The 22,494-nt window shown below is 50.3% G+C and overlaps 1 protein-coding gene across 1 annotated transcript in view; it reads left to right on the top strand.

The window, feature by feature from the left end:
- Positions 1 to 22,494, top strand: part of LOC125950994 (connectin-like) — a 95,174-nt gene that overhangs the window by 35,298 nt on the left and 37,382 nt on the right. Inside the window, exon 2 of the mRNA XM_049679454.1 lies at positions 2,420 to 2,495. The gene's annotated coding sequence lies outside the window, so the exon portion shown is untranslated. The remainder of the gene's footprint in view (positions 1 to 2,419; positions 2,496 to 22,494) is intronic.

Genomic DNA, 22,494 nt, shown 5'->3' with positions numbered 1-22,494 from the left:
TTTGATGTGCTTCATTCATTTTTGAATTCGCTCTAAAATGTGTTACCCAAAAAAAAAAAGGGAAAACGGCATACCGCTTCATTTTGAAGCGGTAAATTGTACCGCCCGGCGGATTAGCGACCTTTGCAACCTTTGCGTCGCTGCCGAAGCATAGAAGTAAATGGATCGAATTGCGCCCCATCACTGGCCGTACATCACGGCCACACATTGAACATGAAAGGCGATACATTCTATGCATTGCATCGAGTGTAATGGTACACTCGAACCGTTCGAGTGCCATCTCACATACCGGCGGATACACACAACACAACAACGGCGGAAAAAAGGGCAAATTTCGAGGCTCACCTTTCCCCGGGATCAACCGAACAACCGTGTAAGTGCAACCGTGGCCCGGGAATGCACTCGCCGACCGGCATTTACCCAAAATCGATGTTGGATGAGCTAGCCAAAAAAAAAAGGGGAAGTGGAACGAATCATGCTTCATCACCTTGCGCTGGTCCCGGTTTGAGAGCACGGCGAGTGGTGCATCTTCTTCTGCCTCCACACTCTTGCTTGCCTCCGATCAAAAACCCAGTCATTCATCATTTCATCAAAAAGCGATCGAAACGGTCCATCAATCGCGCGGAAAAGACACACCACGTCACTACACAGACAACGCGAGCGAGAGATAGAGAGAGGAGAAAGAAAAAAAAAACCGCGAATCATCGCGACCGCGGCCACAGCACCAGCGTCGACGACGACCGCAAACGTCATCGCACAGCACCAACTGTCATCCGGATTGATCGCTCCGCCGGATCGTCCTCTCATTACGCGCACAGCAACCCTTAACGTGGTCCGTTTTTTTTGGTTGTTGTATCCCTTTTTTATGCCCCACTAGCCCTGAGGACCGCCTGTTTACACCTGCTCCCCACGCCGGCCACCACGCCACCGCCGACACGGCACATCAATCAACGATCAACCGCCATCCGGGCGGTGGGACGGTCGGTTGGTCGTTTAGATTCGATTTTTTTTTCGTTCGATCCACAAAATGAAAAGCGACATTCCACAGCACGACCGGCGGAACGGCGGCATGCGACGTGCGGTGCGGTGCGGTTTATGAAAAATGATCGGAATATTCGATATCAATTATCGAGTGACTTTTCCAGGCGAGCACCACCGACCACGACCGGTCCACTGGCAGGCGTATGACAGCCGTTTAATTCGAACAACGAGCACCGCACGACAGCAACAGCAGGCCATGCAAACGAATTAGTATATGAGTGTGTGTGTGCGTGTGTGCGTTTGTGTGTTTCAACACCACAGAAGGACTGTCCAACGTATTTTGTTTGTTTTCCTTTTTTTCCACTCGGTTTTTTTTATTTCGTTGACGCGAAAATCCTTTACCTCGTCATTGTAGATTGAGCTTTCCTCCGTTTTGTTCGTCGGAAAACTCCAATCCCTATTCAACCGACAATCCCAAGGATCAGCATCAGTGTGTGTGTGTGGAGGGCCACAACAATTCTAATCCATCGATTACGGATTAGAATCCCTTTTTTTCCCGGATCCGAACACGAATCTGGTGCATTCCATGTGGCGCGCCCGGGATGGTGGACACACTCGTAATCCGGTAAACCGTTTCCGTTTGATCCAAAGTGCTTAGCGCCGGTGAAAGCCATGGCGTTGACCGTCCATCCGTGTGTGTGTGTCAGTGAAGATCGTAAAAAATTAATTTCCTCTCCTGTGTCCTGTGATAATAACGAACTCTGGGGCCACGAGAGACAGACACGGTGTCGTGTCGATATGTTGATGATGGCCGGAAGTGGTTTCCTGCCCACGAATGCTCTCTGCCATCGGTTCGGTTCGGTTCGGAGGCGGATGAAATTGATTGAACGTTCCCCACCGGGGGGAGGGCGAAGGTGCAGCGGAAAGTGTGCCAACCAACCCGTGGTAATAGTCCCCTGGACCTCCACGACAGCTGATGCCTACACGCGGAACAGTCGGACTCGGACTCGTGGACCCATTTCGTGGGCCTTGCGCGAAGGTTCGAGCCATAATTTACTTTTAATTACACCCTGGGCTACCCACCACCAACAAACACCAACGAACTAACAATAACAACTGCCCACAACCATCGACAGGAGGGACCTTGATGGTCCTGCCGCTGTGTATGTGTATGTCCTGGTGTTTGTGGTGGGCGGAAATAAAATGTCTCTGAATAATTTCCTTCCAACGATAATTACAATTGTTTGACATGGGTTCTAATGTCACTCGACGGCGCCTCCTTCCCATAAGTCCTTCCAGCCCACGTGCCGGTCACACGGAGGACGGAGAGAAGTCGGACGAAAGGAAAGGAAAACACAGGTCGTCCCTGGGACGGGAACTTATCGTCCGACTCCGTTCCTAATTCCTTGCGTCTCTTGCATCCTGTTTTTAATTGCAGATTTACCACATCACAGCCCTCAATCTCGAGTCTCTAGGCAACTAGCTGCACAGTTCCAGCATATCCCCGGATCAAGGTGAGTGAGCAACATACGGGAAAGGGGGGGGGGGGGGGGAGGTGCTGCTTGCGGTTAGGGAGGGGACAGAAAGTTCAGTATAACATTCAGAAGGGAAACCAGACCAGAACGCACCAGTGGCGCTTGAAAATCTCGTCCGGCAAAAATCCTCATCGCTTACATCGGTAATAACCGGTTCAGAGGAGCTTCAGGATTCCGACATTTGAGTTCTGAGGTTTGCGGAAACAATGCTGGGGGAAAACAGATCCCATAGAGTGGCACTGGTGAAGCAGGGGAAAACTAAAAACAATCAAGTAAGTAACAGCAGCGGCATACACTCACTGTGCAGCAAAGTTTCAATCCCCGCCTCGCTCCACTTCCATTTCCCGGTTATGCGTCCCGATGCGACCTTGGGGAACGGCACTCGATCCGATTCGATTCGATCCCGTCCGACCGATGCGATTACACGTCCACTACACGGACCCCCGAACATCGAAAACCGCACACTCATATTTGAAAAAGTAATCAACCGAATATGCTTGCACGAGAGGTAGAGACCGGGAACTACTACGTCGTCGACGAGTGTTACGCAGATGTTACCCATGTTCCGGGGGCTCGCTCTGCGATCTGACCGCACAACCACAGACCGGTTGTACCGAAGTTCCTTATCGGAGCTAAAATACTGTCCTCGGTGGATTGCGACAATCTCTTTTTAGCGTTGAATTCTTTCGAATAGAAGCAAAGCCAACTCCGATTAGACGATATGACTATCGTGGTCGTAAAACTTTCCCCCGAAAACTGGTCCATTCCCTCGGGCCCGAGCTTAGGGGAACAACGATTTTGAAGCTCAAAGGCTTCGGCTGACGGTTCCGAAGGGGCAAGATGCTCCAGGAAAGCGCTACTACGCGGGGTGTGGTCTGGTACTGCGTTTAGTTTAAAATCGTGCTATTGACCGGCTAGCGGTGAAGCAGATCTACGAACCGCACAGAGCACTCCCGTCCCGGGAGGCAGTACTTAGATGTAGTAGTAGTAGTAGGCAGTGGTCTGTCTGCTGGCGGTTTTGTGCCTTGCTTCGTTGCAAACACAGCACTAGTTTTAAAGGTTAGCCGATCCCTCGGAACCATGCTATGCAGCAACTCTGGCCATTGTTCGGTATCGCCTTACGTATGTTTTTGTTTAGCACCTTTGTTCTTGCGTTCCCTCGGTACACTACTCGGTGCCTGGACTTGTCTTTGTGTTTGTGTGTGTGTCCATGCCGTTGTTACTATGGTGTTCCATACGCAGGGCAGCCTGCTACCAAGGCAACCGGCACACTAGACCACATTGACATCAGTTCATAAACGACTCGACACGGCAAACGACGTCGGGTCTTCCCATCGGAACCGTGGTGCTACGGTACGTGGCAACCAGGACCAGCCGTGGCCGGTCGTCGTCCGTCGTCTCCCCGGGGACACGATGGCTAGATCATTGAATTGGACCTCCACAGCACAACGGTGTGAGTTTCTTCCATATCCTTTTCCACCGCTCTACCCGTTCAGAAGCAAATCCTGACTCCTGACTCCTCGCTTCCGAGTATTCTCTGCTGCAAAACCAACAGCAATTCCGATACAAAGGGAATCATTTCGCTGCGAACCCAGGGGATTCCTCCTCGTGTGTGTGTGTGTGTGTGTGAGCCACTGGGACGAACTATGGGCGTTGAGCATTTCGAAACGCTGCCGTAAATAAATGGATATTCTTCAACATCAACTATTCGGCCATCGACTTAAACGACGCCTCGTGAGGATCAATGCAAACGAACACCGGGTATCAGTTTGATCTTTATCATTAACAGTTTCACCGACCGGATCAAGTGGACACACCCCAGCTGCGACCCGTGGACGGCATTCCCACGCATTTCCAAAAGATTGACTCCATAAGTGGCAAATAAATTGCAAAAAAAGGGCCAATGGCCAGTTCGCATTTTGACTATAATCTCGTCCCTCGTCCCGCAGATTACGAGTCCATAGTCCCGGGAACCCCCGGGGGGTGGGCTGGGTGTCAAGCGACCGGTCCGGTAGCGATATTACACGCTACCATGTTTATGTGTGCCATTTGATACGGATAGTTAAACTTCCATCGAGCCCGAGACCCCGAGCGTAGATGATCTTTCTAGCCCTGTCCAGGATTCCCTGCCATTCGACGTAACGTCCTGTGTTCCCACGCGCGCACAAGCTCGGCTCTTCGGTCGTGCAAAGGCTCCGGGTGGGGCAAACAATTGCCATGAAAATGAGGTTATGGGTGATGAATGCCCCGGAGCAGCAGTAGCAGCAGCAGCAGCACTAGTGGCTGCTTGGAGAAGGTTCGCCTTGGAAAGCTGACACACTGCCGGTAAGGCCACGGTTGCCTCCTGCCCTACTGGTTGTAGGGATATTAGAAACGATTAATTCTCCCTCGACGCTTCGACTTCCAGACCACTTCCAGCGAGAGAAACAGAGAGAGATAAAGAGAGGGACAAAGAGACAGGCGATGGTGTGAAGTGTTGGTGTTGAAGGCGAATCCCTATCGCGGTTAGTATGACACCCGTTCCGGACCGATACCGGAAGGTTCCTCGGTCCTCGACCTTCGCAAGTGGCCAGTCCAATGGTCCTCCCTCTCTTTCTATCTCGTTCTCTCTCTCTTCCTGGGCATGCAATTACACAATTCCGTATGTCGCAACCTTATGTGTATCGGTTGGGTAGCAGATATTGTTTGCTATTGAATACCCTCTGCCCACTGTTCTGTTCCTTCCTTCAACTCCCTCGTGGTCAACCGTTCCAGGGAAGGAAACAGACAGACGGTCCACAAAAGGGGTATACGAACGATCCGGACCTTCACTTCTCTCTCTCTCTTTTGGGAAAATTAAACTCCATCGGTGGCCATTGTCTGTGTGTCTGTGTGTGTATGCGTGGCCGGTTGCCTCCAGGGTCATCTTATTAGTACGGAAAACATCAAACGGTACAAGTGGACCAACCGGTCGAGCCGGTTAAGGGCCATTGGCGTTTCGTCCCCAACGCTCAGTCTCATCGTCGATCGGTCGAACGGCTCTCCGTGGAGCTCATTCCTCTCCCTTTCCGAGGCATCATCATCGAAGCATCCACCGGTTGGGGACGTGTAATGGTTTGTTGTCCTTCCTTCTTGATCCCGGAGCTCCGGCACCTAAAAGGATCGGTCTAGAAGGAGTCACCGAGGTGTGGACACTCCCTTGAGAGAGACTCTCCGGCACACACACACGCGCACACGCCTGCGAACGAGTGGCAATCATCGCCTTGAACCGTCGAACCCCTTCGGACGTATAGAACTTCAACTTCCCGGGGCCAGAATTCGGGGTTCGATATTCCAAACGAAACCACTCCAAGGCCAAGCGGTACGGAGTTCGCTCACGATGATGATGATGATGATGGTGCGACATGTGATGAGTATGCTGATTAGTGTTGTCGTTGGCCACCGAAAAACGCTACCCAGAAGGAGGGGGACGTACCCATGGCGTCGTCGATGGCGTCCTCAAATCATTTTCCATCCCTTTCGATCACACGGCACGGTTTGCGTTTGTCCTAAGGACCAAATGGTCCTTTGAGCCACTCCTTCCTCCCTCCCCCCAAAATGCGAAAGGATTTGTTCGTCCTAATTCCACCCTCACGCACACACACACACACGCACATGAGAAGGATGCGAGTAGGATTAGGTGGTTTGTGTCCATGAGTGCTTCTATGAGGTCGTGCGTCACGGGAACTCGCTTTGCGGGGCCCACCAGCAGCATTTTCATTTGTCATTTGTTGGAACACCTTCCCCTGGACCGAACACCCCCCCGCCCGGAGCCGAAGGAGAAAAAAGGTGTCCCCGGGTGTCACCTATCTGGCCTATCTTCTCCCGTGGACCGACCGTGATTTGTTTATGCCCGCACCGGGGATGGATTGCTTTGGCCTGGCAGAGATTAAAAGCTTATAGCCGGACCGGCGGACCAGTGGATCGGTGGCGTGGCGGTGGTTCTCTTCCTCTCTCTCTCTCTCGGTGGACTTGATGAAATTTCATTTCAGCAAACTCCGGCGTGCGTACCGACCGGTGGACTTGGTCCGGGGGCTTGCTTGGTGGCTTGTGTCTTATTACGGTGCCCCATCAGGGCTTATTACGAAAAATGCTCACGTAGCGTGGCGTGTTTTGGGCAGAGGAACCGGATTTATCCACCTCCCACCCCCCGCTCTTTCCATCCCTAGTGGGCGCCTGATGTTAATTAAGGGTTTAGTTCCGTACGTGTCATTCTCTCGGTGAGTGTGTGTGTGGGAGAGGCAGTGTGATGAGCTCGACCTTCCACTTCGTTATTGGAAACCTCGTTGTATTCGGTTTCGGAAATAGACCATTCGATTGTACTCCGAACCGGATACGGATCAGTGGTCGTCGTGGCATCGAACACAACCATAATATAACAATCATTACGACCTCCATTAGTAGCAGTAATCCTTGTTACCTCCTCCTCCTGCTGATGGTTTCTTTCTAGGCAATCGCTTACTTTGATTGAGAGCTCTCTCTCTGCTGGCCAGGTGCCTACTACTGAGCTGCACAGCACGAACAGCTTCTTAAGCTTCTCCAAAGCCATCAAAGCATGCTTGGACATTTCGGGTCATCTTCCAAAAGTCCCATAGTTCCGTTAGTATCTACAGTGGGACAGTAATAAATCCCCAGTAAGGCAAAGGATCTTGGATGGATCTTAACATTCCTGCGAGCCGGTAAAATGCTGGAAAATGAATTTCCCTCCCTCCGTCCATTTTCTCCCCCCGGGGATCATAAATCGTGACGTTCTTTCGTTAATTGCAATCCCGTACCCGGGCGTTCGATTAAATGGTCCATGAATTTTAAATCTCTGCCCCCTCTCGGGGACTCCACGGGATGCCCGGTCGTCCCGTCCCGTTATTCCGACGACGGTGATGGTCCACATCCAATGGTGATGATAAATTTTCACTCTCTCTCTCTGCGAAACAATTTGAATTACGTGCTTCACTCGCTTCAAGCATGTGGCGAAGCATGTGGCTCTCGAAATCGGGTGACAGTGAGTGCCCGGTCCTGGGCCTCACCACACCCGGAACGTGCGACCAAGCGCCAGCACCAGCGACATTCGCCTTGAGTGTGCCTTGAGACCTCGAAGCAGCCAACAGCAGCAGCGGAATCCGTGCCAAACACAATACGGAGCCAACTAGAGGCTAGGTCCGGTCCAGTCTCGTCTCCATGATTTCATGGGCAGAGGGTAGAAGCGGCCAAAGGGGCGAGGAAGTTTTAAATTTCCCGTCACGCACTCATAACTCTTGCCACCTTTGCCACCAGATCCACAGCACCAGATCCGCAGGCAAGTAAACCGGCGAGCGCCAAGGATTGCGCCCCGTTATCAACGGCAACGGCGCTTATCGTCACAATCCTTCACCGGTACCGGCACCTCCCCCCATCTGTCTGTCAATGTGCCTTTTAAGGGGACAGCAGCAGCAGCTGCTGCTGCTGCAGTTCCGCCAGAATCCTCGAGGACTTTCAAACGTCACAGAACAACAGAGCAGCGACAGCAGTCTACCATGGACCGGAATGGATTTTCAATTCAGCTGTCCATCAATTTTGTGGTTAAATGATTCCCGCAGTCCTGTTCCGCTCTCCGGTGGCCGTTCACCGGTCGTTCGTTCGTGCGTTTCGTTCGGTGAAAGATTTGGAACAATCTCCCAGCCAGCGGCGATCCGATTCCGAGACTTCCTTTTGTGCAACGGAATGCAACGGTTGCCAAACGGCAACCATTAGAAAATGGCAGAACAGGGACCACCACAATTGGCCACCGTCAGCTCATTTCCCCCACCAGATTGACACCAATTCCCGGAATTGCCCGGAACAAAAACCCCGAAATCCCCGGAGAAGGAGAAGCCATTCTCTGGCTGCGTTGGCTAAGGACCGTTTTGAACAAACACACACACACACAGCGGACGTCGGCTGATAAGACACGCTTGTGGCCGACCTCCGAGGAACACTCCTCGCTCGTTCTGGAGGATCCCGTCCTGCATATCAATGCCGAGGTCTGCTGCTCCTCCTCCTTCTGAACTGAGAACAACATTCCGAAGCGATTTATGAACTGTGGGACTTCGTGTTGTTCAAGCGCCCGGACCAAGACAGATGGCGGGGAAAATGGGCACTCCCGGAGTGCTAGTCCTCGATTTCGTCGTGATTTTCGGCGTGATTTTCGGCTTTAAAATCAAATAATCAACTCCAACAGATGGTACGGTGACCACGTTTGGAACAGGGGGCCAAAAGTTTGAGGCCGGATTCACCGGAACCCCGGCCAGAGAGAGTGAGAGAGAGAGAGAGATAACAGGCCACAAACCAACCAACCAACGCCACGAGCACTTCGTGTGACGTCCGGAGAGTCCGAATGCCCGGGAAGGGAACCACTTCCACCAAGTGAAAACTTGTCGGAGTCGGTTGCTCCACCGACCACCGAAACCACCGGAGCCCAAATACGCAACCCATTCCCCTCACACACACACACACACACACACACACACACACACACACTCAGAGGAGGGAATTTAGAACTATCTGGGGCAACCAAAAGCAACATAACGTAAAGCGCGCATTCGGGCGTTTCGTGGCACTAGGATAGGAAGCAGACCGACTCCGGTCTGGCCGTCCAGTAGCGTCACTGACGCACGTGCCTGGAATGTGGTTAGGAACCGGAGCACCGCTGCCTCCGAAGACCGACTACTACGTTCGACATCAGAAGCAGCTTAAAATCGATTCACAATGGCGAGCGAAAGGATTGTTTGCCGCCTGCGGCTCACGATTGCTTCGTTAATTGTTTGAGCTGACTCCGGAGAAGTCCAGACGTCCAGTGAACTGGACTCGGGAACTGCCGGACTCACACACACACACACAGACACGCACGCAGGGCTTTCGACGGTTCGAGAAGATGATTCATTCTTATCTCTCATGGTCATGGACGCCGTTCCACGATTCTCGCTCAAGCGCGTACAGCTCCTTTATCCTTAATCAGTGCTAAATGAAGCCATCGGTGCCCTTTTTCTGGGCGGAGCTCGAGTGGTGCCTCGACGGTTGTCGTGATCGTCGTGAAAAGTGGCGAAAACCGGACGGTGAAAGGGCATTTGACGAACACGAGTCTTCCTCTCGAGCGGTAATTGTGCGATCACAATCACACGATCATCGACCGAGGGTTTAAGTCCTTTTCTTTCGAGTTTTTTTCTTGGTCCATGCATCGTCCGAGGGAATCGATGGAGCTCTCGGATCCATCACTAGATACACGAACCAATCGAACAGGGGAGGGTTGAGGATTGAAGCATCATGGTTTCTGCTCGCGGATCAGCGCCAATATCAGATAAGCTGAAGCTGACCGAATCCTCCAGTGAAGGAGGACCGAATTCACCAAAAAAAAGGACATACGTTGCTTCCATTTCACTCGCACTCTGAAGATGGCACCCTTCGAGATCCGAGAAACGAGGCAGAAAGGGCTGAACATAACTAATCCACCAACAATTCCACCATGACTGTTTGGTTTGGACAACTTGGCGTTATCGTGACAGGGAGATCGATTGGACTCAGAGGACGTTGGACGCACTTTTTGAAAGGATTGTCAGCTTAATTTCCTTTAATTCTTTTCACGAGAGCATTCGATGACATCGTGAGACGCATTAAAAGGCTACTGAGATTCAGAAAACTATTTATGCTTCAGAGTGAAGTACACCCCCAATCATTTAATTTAAAAATTTTCAGTCTTCAATACCAGTAAGAGCACTGAACATCGATGTAAATGTTTAAAATAAATAAATTAAAATACTTTCTAATTCCTTCTGTTCTCATACGGTTTTGTGGACGAAAGCTATCGTTTTTATCAACCCGGTAATGCTGTTTTTATGAGGATAAATTGCGCACTGTAGAACCACCATTTAACATTTATTTTGGTCAAAAAATATCCAGCTTGAAGTTAAGCATCTAAGAGTCTTGCTTAAATTATATTGCAAAAAATGTACACTTGCCTTATGTGAGACTCCAAACATGGGATTTTTTTGGAATTTGCACAAAAAAAATTCCGCAAAAGTTTATTTATATAATAAGTTACGCAATTTATTAGAGTCAATCTGCCCAACATGGCAATACAATACTTAAAATTTGCCTTATTTAATTCGGGTACGCAACGTATTACTCCCCTAAGGAATATTCCTTCCTTAATTCATTCGGGTAAAAAATGTATCAAACATGGAGAGATTTTGCGATAAAATCATCAGACATTTTTTTCTACACATGTTATATACTCAATTTTTTTCAATATTCTTTTTCAATCGACTAATTTCCAATTTTTGGTACAATATTTAAGTACGAAAAGGTACTATATTTACGATTTCACATGCCGTGTCGTTCGTCAAGCTTCTAAATTAAACTCACTTCATCAAACCTCATGATCTCACCAATCATCTGTTGCTCCGAAAACCCGAGAATCAATTGTTGAGCCGCTGAGCTGAACGTAAAGTTCCCAATCATGTTTCTGCTTACCAGCAATTCGAACCGTGCTTCGTCTTCGTCGAAATATCCTCAACCTCCACCTCATCACCGAAAGCAGCAACTTTCATCCCTAATCGCTTCCAATCGCACCACCAACAGCTTCCGTTCGAACAACAACGATTAACGCGAAACAGTTACGCGAAATACCACCCCGGAGGGTTTCGTTCCATTGTCCATGGACGTGGCTCCGTGCGACTCCGTGCGAAAAACAAGTTTTCCCCGAGAACCCGCCACCGGAACACTATCCCTCCTTTCCACCTTCCAACCAACAACAACATAATGATCGTTCTCGGATCATTGACGCTTTCTCCGCGAACAAACTCCCCAAAGGTGGACGGTGGACGCCGGCAAATAATCCAACCATCAGCATGACGTGACGTGCAAAGTTTAAACTATTTCACTTTCCCCCACTCCTCTTGTTGGAATTTGCGGAGCGGGAGGAGGTCCAGTCGATGAAAAACGGAGAGAAAATCCACCCACTCATCACAGTGGCCACGCCTGGAACATGGAGCAGTCACGAAGCGAGTTTAAGCGTTTCATCAGCAGCTACCACACTCTGCTTCTCCTCTTCTTCAGCTGATCGTAACCGATCACCGGTCGGTGGCGTGGATCAAACGGCCATCGCCCCCCGGGGAGAGGGCCTTCGAAAGCCGAGAAGTCTTCCAACATCTTCCAGGCAACTTGGCGCAAGATTGATTTCCCCCGAGGGAGCTTCCACCTTCCCTGCTACCCCTTCATGCCCCTCTCGGGGTTCAGTTGCACTTTGACGTTGAGCGCATCACGAGCCAACTCCTGCTACGTGTCCGCAGCCACTGAACATTCCATCCATCCATCCATCCATCCATCCATCGTTTCATGGCATGCTGTGCTCCTACTGCTACTACTACTACTACTACTAACCTCGTGACCCAAGACCGCGTCACCATCAAAGCAAGAAAAAAAAAACGACAAAATTTCAGAAACATCGAGCGTCTTCCTCGCAACGAAACGAAACCAGCGAGGAGCCTGTTCCTGGTCAATGCAGTAGTGGCCAGAAGCGGGGGCTAAAAGGGCCGCGAGTGTAAAAGGGCAACCGACTGGCCCCAAGATGGAGGAAAATCAACCGGAATAAGCCGATTACTACTCCTTCTTGGTCATGAGCTGCTGCTTTCACTTCTTCTTCCTTTTCCTCCTGCCGTCGTCGTCATCGGCGTCCTGAATTGTGAATGAGTTTCGTCGATTGGCATCAACGGTGCACGCGAAAAGCGAGCAACGTCGAGCAACCATCGGAGGTGCAGCCTCGAGGGAACACCTCAACACGGAAACCACCAACCGAACGGACCGGACCGACCGTTGGCGTTGACGGCCAGTTTGGTTCGTTCGTCCGTCCGTTCGTTCGTTCCTTGGTTGGTTGTGTGGTTTTACTTTCACTCCCGCATGGTCGCTTTCCCGTTCGTTTTGCCGTTCAGACCATTGAAAGAGTGCTCTTAAGATGCCACGCTACCCATCCGGACCCATCCCGGGGCCAAATCGTCCGTATGTGCGGCCTGGTCCGTGCACTTGCCGACACACTTCAAACGGTTCGTTACATTGGACACCGGGGCTCTGGCACCGGGGGGAGAGTGGGACGCGGGCGTGGAAGAAGGTCTGTCGAACTGTCTTTCGCTGCAGTTGACGTTCGCGAACGTTTCTGCGCTCTCCGTGTTCGCTCGTGCGCGAACACACGAAAGGAGGAAGGTCCGGGGGGCAGGAAAAGAAAATACATTTCAACATCGAAGTGGAACCGAACCGAAGGAACATAACAAGCATCTAGCGCCAACATTGATGGTGAAGTGGCTGCAGCATACACACACAGACGCACACACCATGGACGAAAGCTGACTGACAGCTAGAACTGGCATCGTGGTCGAGCGGCGAGCGAACAGATAATCCCGAGCGTTGCATTGTCAGAAACCTAAAACATTCTGTCCAGATTCCGGTTTCGAATCCTTCGGACGTTCGAAGACGTGCAGCATACCCCACAAGGCGTTTCCCCGTGCTGTCCCCTTGCTGTCGCTCGCTACAAATTGACATTGATCCGTGTGCTTAGGTCAGAGATAATGCGAAAGTGCACCAAACCACCATTGTTGCTCGTGGTTTTGTTTGGTATGGTGAGGAAAACTAGGGAAAATGCTTCCAAGACGTGCGCCTTTCGCCAACGCACACTCGTGAACGGCTCGTGAGGATATTGATGGCGCCGGTTTTTTGAGGTTATGGAGTAAGAACGAGCAAAATATTTATTTCCTCTGGCGCAAGGCCTCCTACGAAGTGCTTTCTAACGTTCGCTCGTGTGACAGTTTTTGGAACCGTGGCAAAGCAGAGATCGTACCTGACGACGCTCTCAAGGCAATGGCCGCTTGTGCGCTTCGCAAATTACGCCGCGTCGAGCGTTGTTTATTTATTTTACTGTACGTCGCTACACATTAGCAAACATGAAATTTCATTTCCCTTTTTTTCGCATTTCGCAAAACAACATAAAACAGTGAGAGAGGTAGAGCAAAGCGGGAGAGAGAAAGGAACAGGAGAAATGCTACCGGCAGTAATGGACCGGAGCCGGGCTTCGCGTTTCTTGGCGCATAGCCCGGCGCATAGTACCGGAAGCATCATCAAGTTGTTAATTCCAAAATAATTCAATTCCCTTCCGAAAAACGCTCCATTCCCAGCTTCACGGCGCATGTGTAGCCGCAGAGACTGATGCAGACCTCGCGGATTCGAGAAGCGAGAAGCGAGAAAAGCGACCAAATTATCATCCATAAAATTTTATTTGTTTCCTCATTTCGTTACACAAGGTATATTGCAGACAGGCAAGGCAGGACGGCGGTGTCGGCTTTCGTGTGTGTGTGCCCGTGAGGACGAAGGAAATCCCGGCGAGGAGGAGATTTTTTGGCGCTTTTAGAGTACCCCGGTAGCGGTAGCGCCATTTGCAATCGATTTTCCATAACATAACCTCAAATCACATCACGCTTTGCTACCTCGGCAAATGGTCTCTTGAGAGTTTTTAGTGGATTGAGTGTGTGTGTATGTGTGTGTGTGAAAGCTTATAGAACGCGAGCACTTCACCTGCATGCGAGTTTTCAATTTTCAAATTCCAGAGTTGGTCCAGAGCGGGAACAGGTTAGTGCACCATTAATTAAGCGTGTGGATAACGCGCGCATAGTGTGCATATCGGTCTTCCTTTCGCTGGCGATGCTTACTTTGATGATATTATCTGCTGCAAACAAAAAAAAAGAAAGGAAAAACAAATCACACAGAATGTCATAGAAGGCTATGCTCGCTGTCCACGCTGCTCGCTGTCGCTGCAGCCAATGGCGCTGCTCGCTGATCGATCGATCCGATGGTCGATGGTCGATGGCGACCTCGTTGGCAGTTTTTTTTTTTTTCGAAACGCAACCTCGAAGCTTGGGCTTGGAGTGAGGCGGATCCAGCGGTTAGTAATAAAAGCGATTTCCATACTTTTGCCCCGTTTCCGCTTTTCTTTTGATGGTTTCTCAAGCAGGGAAAATGCGATGGATGGAAAAACCTCAATATATTGCAGCGCTCGCCACTAACGAACGTCGTCCTCGTCGTCGTCGTCGTTGCTGTCGACTAAAGAGAGCTTCCAATTGACGATGACGACGACGAGGACGATGTCTTAACGATCCAGGAAGCGGTCTCTGCCCCTTGCACCAGGATTCGGTTGGTGGAAAACCATCAAAAAGAAAGATTTTACGGGATCCTCCTTGTGTGCGTGTATGCCGCTGCTACTGCTGCTGCTGCTTCTGTGGAAGATTATTGCTTTGTGAAAAGTGGGCAAGATCTACTCGGAGTGTGCCATCCCCCTTTCTCCCTCCATCAACCTTTCCGTGTCGACGCATATGCTGCAATCACCGGGCGATTGTATGAAGGCGATATGAACAACCACTTCGCCCAGTTCTTCGCCCGAATTCCTGGTACTGGCTTGTACCGGAAACATTTCGGTAGCACTCCTCCACTCTCACTCCCTCTCTTTCTCTGCATCGCCTGCACTCTGCTCGATAAAAGAAAGTTGGAAAGGAGAAAATCAATTTCCCTAAGTTTTCAGCTTCACACACTGCGATCGTATGTGTGTCTGTCCGTGTGTGTGAGCGTATGTGTGCCTCAGAGCCCAAACCCAGTGGAGTTGCTTTCCTTTTAGTTTTAAGAAAGGAAACCCTCTGCTCCTCATCGCACGAACGAACTCACATGAGAGTCGCCGCAACATAAAAGCGCTGCGTATCCTTTCAGAGCGTTTTCCTTGCTGGTGTCGTGGGTGCTGGCGCAGTGTACACTAATTTTCCGTTTCCTGGCGCTCTTCGGTGGCCACCTCCTCTTCCTTCTCCTCCTCCTGCTCCATTTCCCACGAGGACACGTTGCAACATTCGAATGAAAGGCGAAGAAAAGAAGTATCGTCCCACTGGCAATGGCTGCTGCATACAACCGACCAACGGCAACGACGACGAACGTCAGGTTCGCAACACAAAAGCGTTGGGATGCTATCGAAGTAATGAAAGAATTGCTTTAATCTTTGTTGGACGAATTAATTAACATCGTAACACAACCCACACACGCACACACACTCCGAGGCAAAGGAGGACATAAATAATTGAGTGTTGTGAGAAGGAAAGGGAAAGAATGGGGCAGAAGAAACCACCGAGCGAGACTTATTTCCCACGAGGATACGGTGCAATATCTATTTAAATCATTTCTCTCTCTCGCTGGTTCAAGTGAAGGTCTTGAAACATTCGTTCCTGACCTGAACCGGAAGATGCATCAACCGCATCAACCTGCATCTTATTCGCATTCGGATTGAATGCATTATCCTTGCTCCCGAGCGAAAGGCTCATCCAGTTGTGCAAGTTCCAGCAACCATTTTCTTGCCAATTCACATTCTGCATTCCCCTTGTTAGGCAGCTCTGTATGTGTGGCTCAGGATGTGGTTATTAGTAGAATTCAATGCAGGATCAGCCGAGAAGTACTTCGAAAGGAAGAGTGTTGCTTCCGGTTGATTTAAAGTGAATGCCCTCCCCAACAGTATCTTTAACTACACCATCGAACCCGTCCTGTTGCTTACATTTCATCGCTTCTGAGAGAGAGAAAATGTAAAGAGATATAAACGAAATCACTGTACTGGAATGTGCAATTGCATTCCGGTGCGAAACCGGACACGGTACGCTGCGTATCATATTAACAATGTATTGACTTCCCTCCCTGTTGGGTGAAAAAGCTTCCCCAGTTTACCAGTGGTTAATGCTGGCACACACACACAGAGAGACACACACACAGACACTTGATCCACGTAAACGGCGCTCAATCTCGCTCCACGTGGATCCTCCGGAGATCTGCTTGCATCTGGCAGCTGGCACCAAAAAAAAAAAAACCAATGAATAGCAGAAATTGAATTGAGCGGGAAAATGAAATGCATTCACCAAATGAGATTCCCGCCCTCCCCTCTCCCCCCTCCTCCTGTGACCAGATCCGGGGAGTTCCGGGATTCAGATTCCGGATGAGGTTTTTTTTTATTTTCTTTCCTTTTTTTTTTGGTCGGTTTGTGGTGTTTGTGCATCGCGCCGGTCCAACGGTCCAGCGGCCGTTCGGTGCAGCCATTTCCCAGAGCCAGACCAGCATGCTCCAGAGGAAGACGGCGCTCGCGTCCCTTATCAAAAGGGCGAAGAGGAGAAGCGACCAGCAAAAGATACCAATCGATGCCAGGCGTCTCTGGGTTAGTAAATTTGCATAACACCCCATTTCGCTCGCCACCAACACCAAGGCGTCGTCGTCGTCGTCGTTGGCCGCTGTCAGTGGCCCAGGGGTTTCGAAGCTTTTCTATCATTACAGATTCATTTCGATTACTTAAGAGCAAACAAAACGAGGGCACTTCCTGTGCTGCTGCTGCTGCTGCTGCTGAACGATGTTGCCACCCGTGTGTTTGTGATGCTGCTGCTGCTGCTGATCACGCGAAGCACGCAAGCAGCTCGAGCAGAATGGTGAAAATTGCATTCCGTCTGGCCATGTGACAACCGTTTGTCGGCTGCTGCTGCTGCTGCTGCTTCCTTTTTCCGGCCGAACGCTTTTATGATCATTCCCAAGAAGCACAGAAGGAGAGCTAAAGAGAGAGAGAGAGCAGAGCAGAGGAGAAGGGTGATAAAGCGAATAAAATGTTCTCATCGCATCCTGGAATTGGGCTTTGAAGTTGTGGTAGGATGTGCTTCCTGCCGCTGCTACCGCTGCTGCTGCTGCTGCTTCTGCTGCTGCTGCTGCATACACCTCCCGTTGACCACATCAACCCAAGGGGTGTGCGGTTGTTGGCTGCACGTCTGGCCTCCGGCGGGTCCTCGTTCGTTCGCGTTCACTCGACTCGGAAGGTAATAAAGTGTCCCAATAAATAAACCGGACGAAAACCGAAAAACCATCCGGAAGATGTCTTCAGTAAGGGGCGCGAGCATCGCCAGCCAACAAGTCAGCCAAGAAAGCCAGCAAGTAGCGAACCGGTTTCGCGGACGATCGCGCGACTCTCGAGGGACTTTTTACTGCCAGCGAAACCCACCCCTGGGCCCTTCCTCGGTTTGGGCGAGGGGATTTTCATTCCAAATATATATATATTTGGGTTTCACAGACACCACACGGAGTTTGCGAGCATGCCCGGTTCGGCGCCGCGAGATCCGCAGCCTCCGTGGAATATTAACTAGCCGGCTGACAGGCTGGCTGCCCGCTTACCACGAATGCTGCAGCACAAGATTTGGGGAACCAATTGGGCAAGGCTGGTGGTGGGTGGCCGGTGAAAGAAAAATCGAGCGACTACGCCAGCGAATGCGCCAAGGATGCCCGGGCGCGCGCCTCGCTTTAAACTCGCTCGCAAAACGCAACCGGAAGTCCGCGACGGTTCTTTTCGCCGTTCGTTCTTTCGCGTTCGCGTTGCTGTAAGCGAAAATGTTGGACATGGGCATTGGCAAAGCGTTTTGTGGCGTTTCAAACGGAGGCTGAGCGACAAATGGCCACACTTTGTCGTACCCGTAAACTTTTTCCTCGCTCCGTGCTGGTGTACTCGTACTCGTGCAATACTTTTCCTCGACTATAAAAGGGCGACGACACTCGCTCCCAACTTAACATTTATTATTTCTTTAACAAACCCCCAAGAAAAAAGTCAGCCAATCAATTTTTGATGAGGATGTTTGCAACCGGAGCGACCACACCAGCGCAATCGGAAAATGATTCACGCGTGAGGCTCGTGAAGAGATTTGAACGAAATGTGGGTGGTGGTGAGGTGGTATGGAATCCATTAATCATCGCCGTAGATTTGTCACGCTGTTCCGCGTCATTCGTTTTACGTTTACATCCTGAATATTTGTTCAGCAACAACGTCCGTCTTTGTTGCATAAAATGATCGAGCATAAATTAGCGGAGCTAACATAAAAGAGCGTTCATGAAGTGGAGTAGAAAAAAATGATGTATCTGACGAATAGATCGCGAGGAATTCGCCTTTTTCTTCCAGAAGATGGTAGCCGGTAGCATAAAAATCATAGAAACGGTGTATTCCAAATCAATGTCTACTTAGATGCTTCTTCTTTAATCCATAAAAATGGTTATTCAATGAGTTGCTCCGGTGTATTAATACCCGGGGAATTTACGCGTCGTGTTTCTTGCTTCCCTTTACTCCTTCCGCGTATCATTCCTCCCCTTGGTATCGATCGGTAAGGTGAGCGCCGAAACCAAAACAAAACGATAAATAATTCATAAATGCCGGCAACGGAGCGGTGTGACCGTACGGCCACTATTGCACCCGGATACCTCAAAGAAGGCTGCTCCGATTTCGAATCATTATTATTGAAATATACCCCCGGCGCTTCGGATCCTTAGCATCCCCCCAAGGGGACTCTGTCTTGCGACCGGCAACATGCAAAATCTATATCCTTATGTTTGTCCACTTTTTGGTCCACTCAGGTGGCGAGGTGAGGCGTATGTATCGAAGGATCTTCGATTATTAACGTTGAGGAGACACTCCACGATCACACACACACACGCTCGGATCCCACAAATCCCGGTGTCCGGTGGTCGTTTTTGTGCGAGATCATATTTCTTGCAAAATGGGTCGCTTCGAATCTTGGTCCTCGGTCCACGGTCCCCAGTCCGGTTCGGTTTCATATTTCCACACGTAGCAAACAGCGAGTAAAGGTGTCCCCGGAACTTGAATTCCGAAGCTAATGTTTGCTCAAATTTGATCAATACCGGCCCGGAATATCGTCCTCCGGAATGTGTCACCACACCAGTCGCCTGAGGACCTCGAGAAGGGTGGAACAACACACACACACACACAGAAGAGAGAAGAGAGCAAAAAAAACGTTTTCCTTTTGGTGAGAGAAAATTCCAATATTTACATTCATCGCCTCGCCATCGTCACTGTTACTGCTACTGCTACTGCCCGCTGTGGTAGTCTAAATAAATTCTAAATAATGAAAAAAGGACCGTGGCCCGATTTTTTGATCCCGTATCCGCAACCACCGCTGCCACCCCCCCACAAAGGATCAGGACGGAGGCAAATAACGAGCAAACGATGAGGAGCGAATTGTGCCGCCATTGAAGAAAGTGCTCAACAAAGCGAAACCTTTTTCGTTTCTTGTTGTTGGTGGGGAGGGAGCACATTGTATGCTAGAGAGACCTCCTCCTACCCGCCAGCTGTGGGTCACAGGTTCTTCTAGCAGCCATCCGGATGCCTCGGACTGGTCTGGAGCTGCCGCTGCTGCTGTTACCGGTTATCCTTCACGCGCACTGACCAGAAACGGAAACGAAGCAGCGCATCCTTTTCTTATCCTTTTGTTGTTCCCGGTCCTGCCCACCATCAGGACTCCCGGTTGCTTCCGGGCCGAAGGTAAGCGAAGGTGAGAATCAAGTTCTCCATTTCGTTCGCATTCTCGGCTGACCAGCACCACGCCCCCCAGGAGTACAATGCGGAGTAGCGCAATGACCATAACAGGATGCTGGAAGGATCAGCGGCGGAAAAAGGGAGGATAGGATGGAAAAATTATGAAAAGAAATCCTGAGCCGAGACGGTGGCTAAGATATCCTGCCGGTCGTTCGGTTTTTTTTTGTTTCCTTCGCAAAGTCGGAAAGCTGAAAAAAAGAGACTCCCGGTGAAAAAGGGATGACACCGAACCTTTTCCTCGAGGTCGAGGTCAAGAACGGAACGGATCCGTTCTTTTTACGAGCTTGCAGGGATTTGCTGGTTTTCCTCTCGTTTTTTTTGTTTATTGTTTCCCTTTTGTTTTGCTGTCCCGGATCGCCACTTTTGGTCCGGTCTTTCTCCGGTATTCTCCGATATTCTACTTACAGTATTGTACTCGTCAGAAAGTGGGCTTGTAAGAAGCGGTGTAAAAGCATGCCAGTTCAAACGGACCTCAGGATGAGCTATTTGCTTGTTCGATTTGCTTGCTCAATAGTGCTACTGCGGCAGATCATCATCCTGATGCTGGCGTTTATTGCAAAAACTGCTCCCAGACTAAAGTGCATCAACACTTCAGCAACACGCAAAGTGCCAGCAACCGAGGAGGAGAAACGCTGCAAACCAAGTGCAAAGCTTTCTCTCGTCCATCGCTTAGCGGATCATGAATAAATCTCAAACTCTTTTACTCACTCTTCCTGCGGCGCAGTCATTATCCTGTCTGCAGTCCGGTGCAGACTGTCCGGTGCCGGTGCCGGTGCTGCTGCCGCTGACAGCCAAGCGTTAATGCCAACTAATAACATCATAAATATTTGTTTTACTTCAAAAACTTCAAAAGTTTGATCCGAAGGCACGGCGAGACGGTGCAGAAGCTAACAGAAAACGAAAAACGAAGAGGAAGGAAGGAAAACCCAACCCCCAACAGCAAATCCGTAGCAGCAGCAGCAGTCGCAGCAGTAGTGGTAGTGGTAGTGGTAGTATCCGGTGAACCGGTTGGCTGAACTTTGGAGCGGCACTCGGGGCCCACTTGCAGCGCTTCTTTATCCGGTCAAGTGTAAAAACTCATCAGCACCTCGACCTTTCACTCGAGGCTTCTCGTACGAACACACACAGTCAGACACAGCATTAATGATCAGTCGTTCGGTCGGTCGGTCGGTTGGAGATAGTGTGTCCATATGTCCAACTCGAACCGACCACCCGTGGTCAAGCTTTTAGCCAGTTAAATCGGAAAAGTTTGACAGTTGCTTTGACAGCACCAGCCTCGGAAAAGACGGTCGTGACGTAGATTTGTGTTTGCATTCTTTCTTCTTCATCAACTCCTTTCACCCTCCCTCTGATCGCGGTCTAATGGCGGTTGACCACAGGGCCGAGAGGGACAGAACACCTCGATCCCTTCACCTCGATATTTGTGTTTTTTGGGACCAGAAATGGTGTTCGCACCCTTGCGCCGATAAGCAACGAGGAACTGATGATGGTGGTGGTGGTCAAAAGATGGAAAACTTTTTCCCATTTTTCCACTCCAGCAGGAGAGAGGGAGAAAGAGAGAGCAACGCGTGGAGGAAGTGGATCAGTGTCATCACGTGTTTACCTTGCCGTTCGTCTCGTCGTCGCAAACTTCTGGGGCCAAAAGTCAAGGACAGAGAGCGACGCATCTGCAGGCATCATGGAACAGGATAAGTGGAAAAAATTTTTCCCGTCCCTGTCCCGTCCCGTCCCGTCCCTTGTGCTGCATTGTTTACAGTTTTAGGAAAAGCGCAAAACTTGTTCCCTGTCCTCGGTTGGTTGTTTGTGGAGGAAGGAAATGATATTCTCTCGATTCTCGATGACGACGACGACGAGGTGGATTGAAATTGATCTCATTTCAACCAACCGGGTTAACCGAGTATCGGATCGGTGTCAGCCGAGGACCCTTTTTAGTCCGCTGAAAGTTAGTTCCTGTGCGAAGGTAAGGTAGTAACCCCGGTTGGTGTGCCTGGAATTTCAAACGAGAACAAAACCCGAAGATTGATTTCTTGAGACGCCTGCGACAGTCATTATTGGGATTGGAGTGGATTGGGAGTGGCGCAAAGGGGGACGAAATGTGATAGCCCTCGGTGCTGGCGTGATGGGCGTTTAGCATTGAGAGCACGATCTAAGACGATAATCCACTGGCGGGGGGTCTGCGATCTGCTGGCAAGCAAAAACAACTCCGCAGCGCGACGAAGACGTCCTCCAACAAGGTGTTTTAGGGCCCCACGGTAGAAGGTAAACACAAACAAACGGGAGAAGGTAGGGACAGGCCAAACCCAAACTAATTAACCGAACTGAGTGGGGCCAGAACTCGTCTCCTTTTTTGCCGGACGATCGAGCTCCAAATTTCTTGTCAACTTTTGCGCCGGAAGTCCGTTCGGCTTCGACGTGCACGACAGTTTGCTCCAATTTCAACCCAACCGCCTCAGCTGTTACTGTCCTGTGTGTATGTGTGTGTGTGTTGAGCAGGAAGAGCATCCGCTGCCACTGACCCTAATTAGCTTCCGTATAAGT

Source organism: Anopheles darlingi, chromosome 2, assembly GCF_943734745.1.
Source record: "Anopheles darlingi chromosome 2, idAnoDarlMG_H_01, whole genome shotgun sequence".
NCBI classification, from domain to species: domain Eukaryota; kingdom Metazoa; phylum Arthropoda; class Insecta; order Diptera; family Culicidae; genus Anopheles; species Anopheles darlingi.
This window is presented reverse-complemented; position numbering and strand designations above follow the sequence as displayed.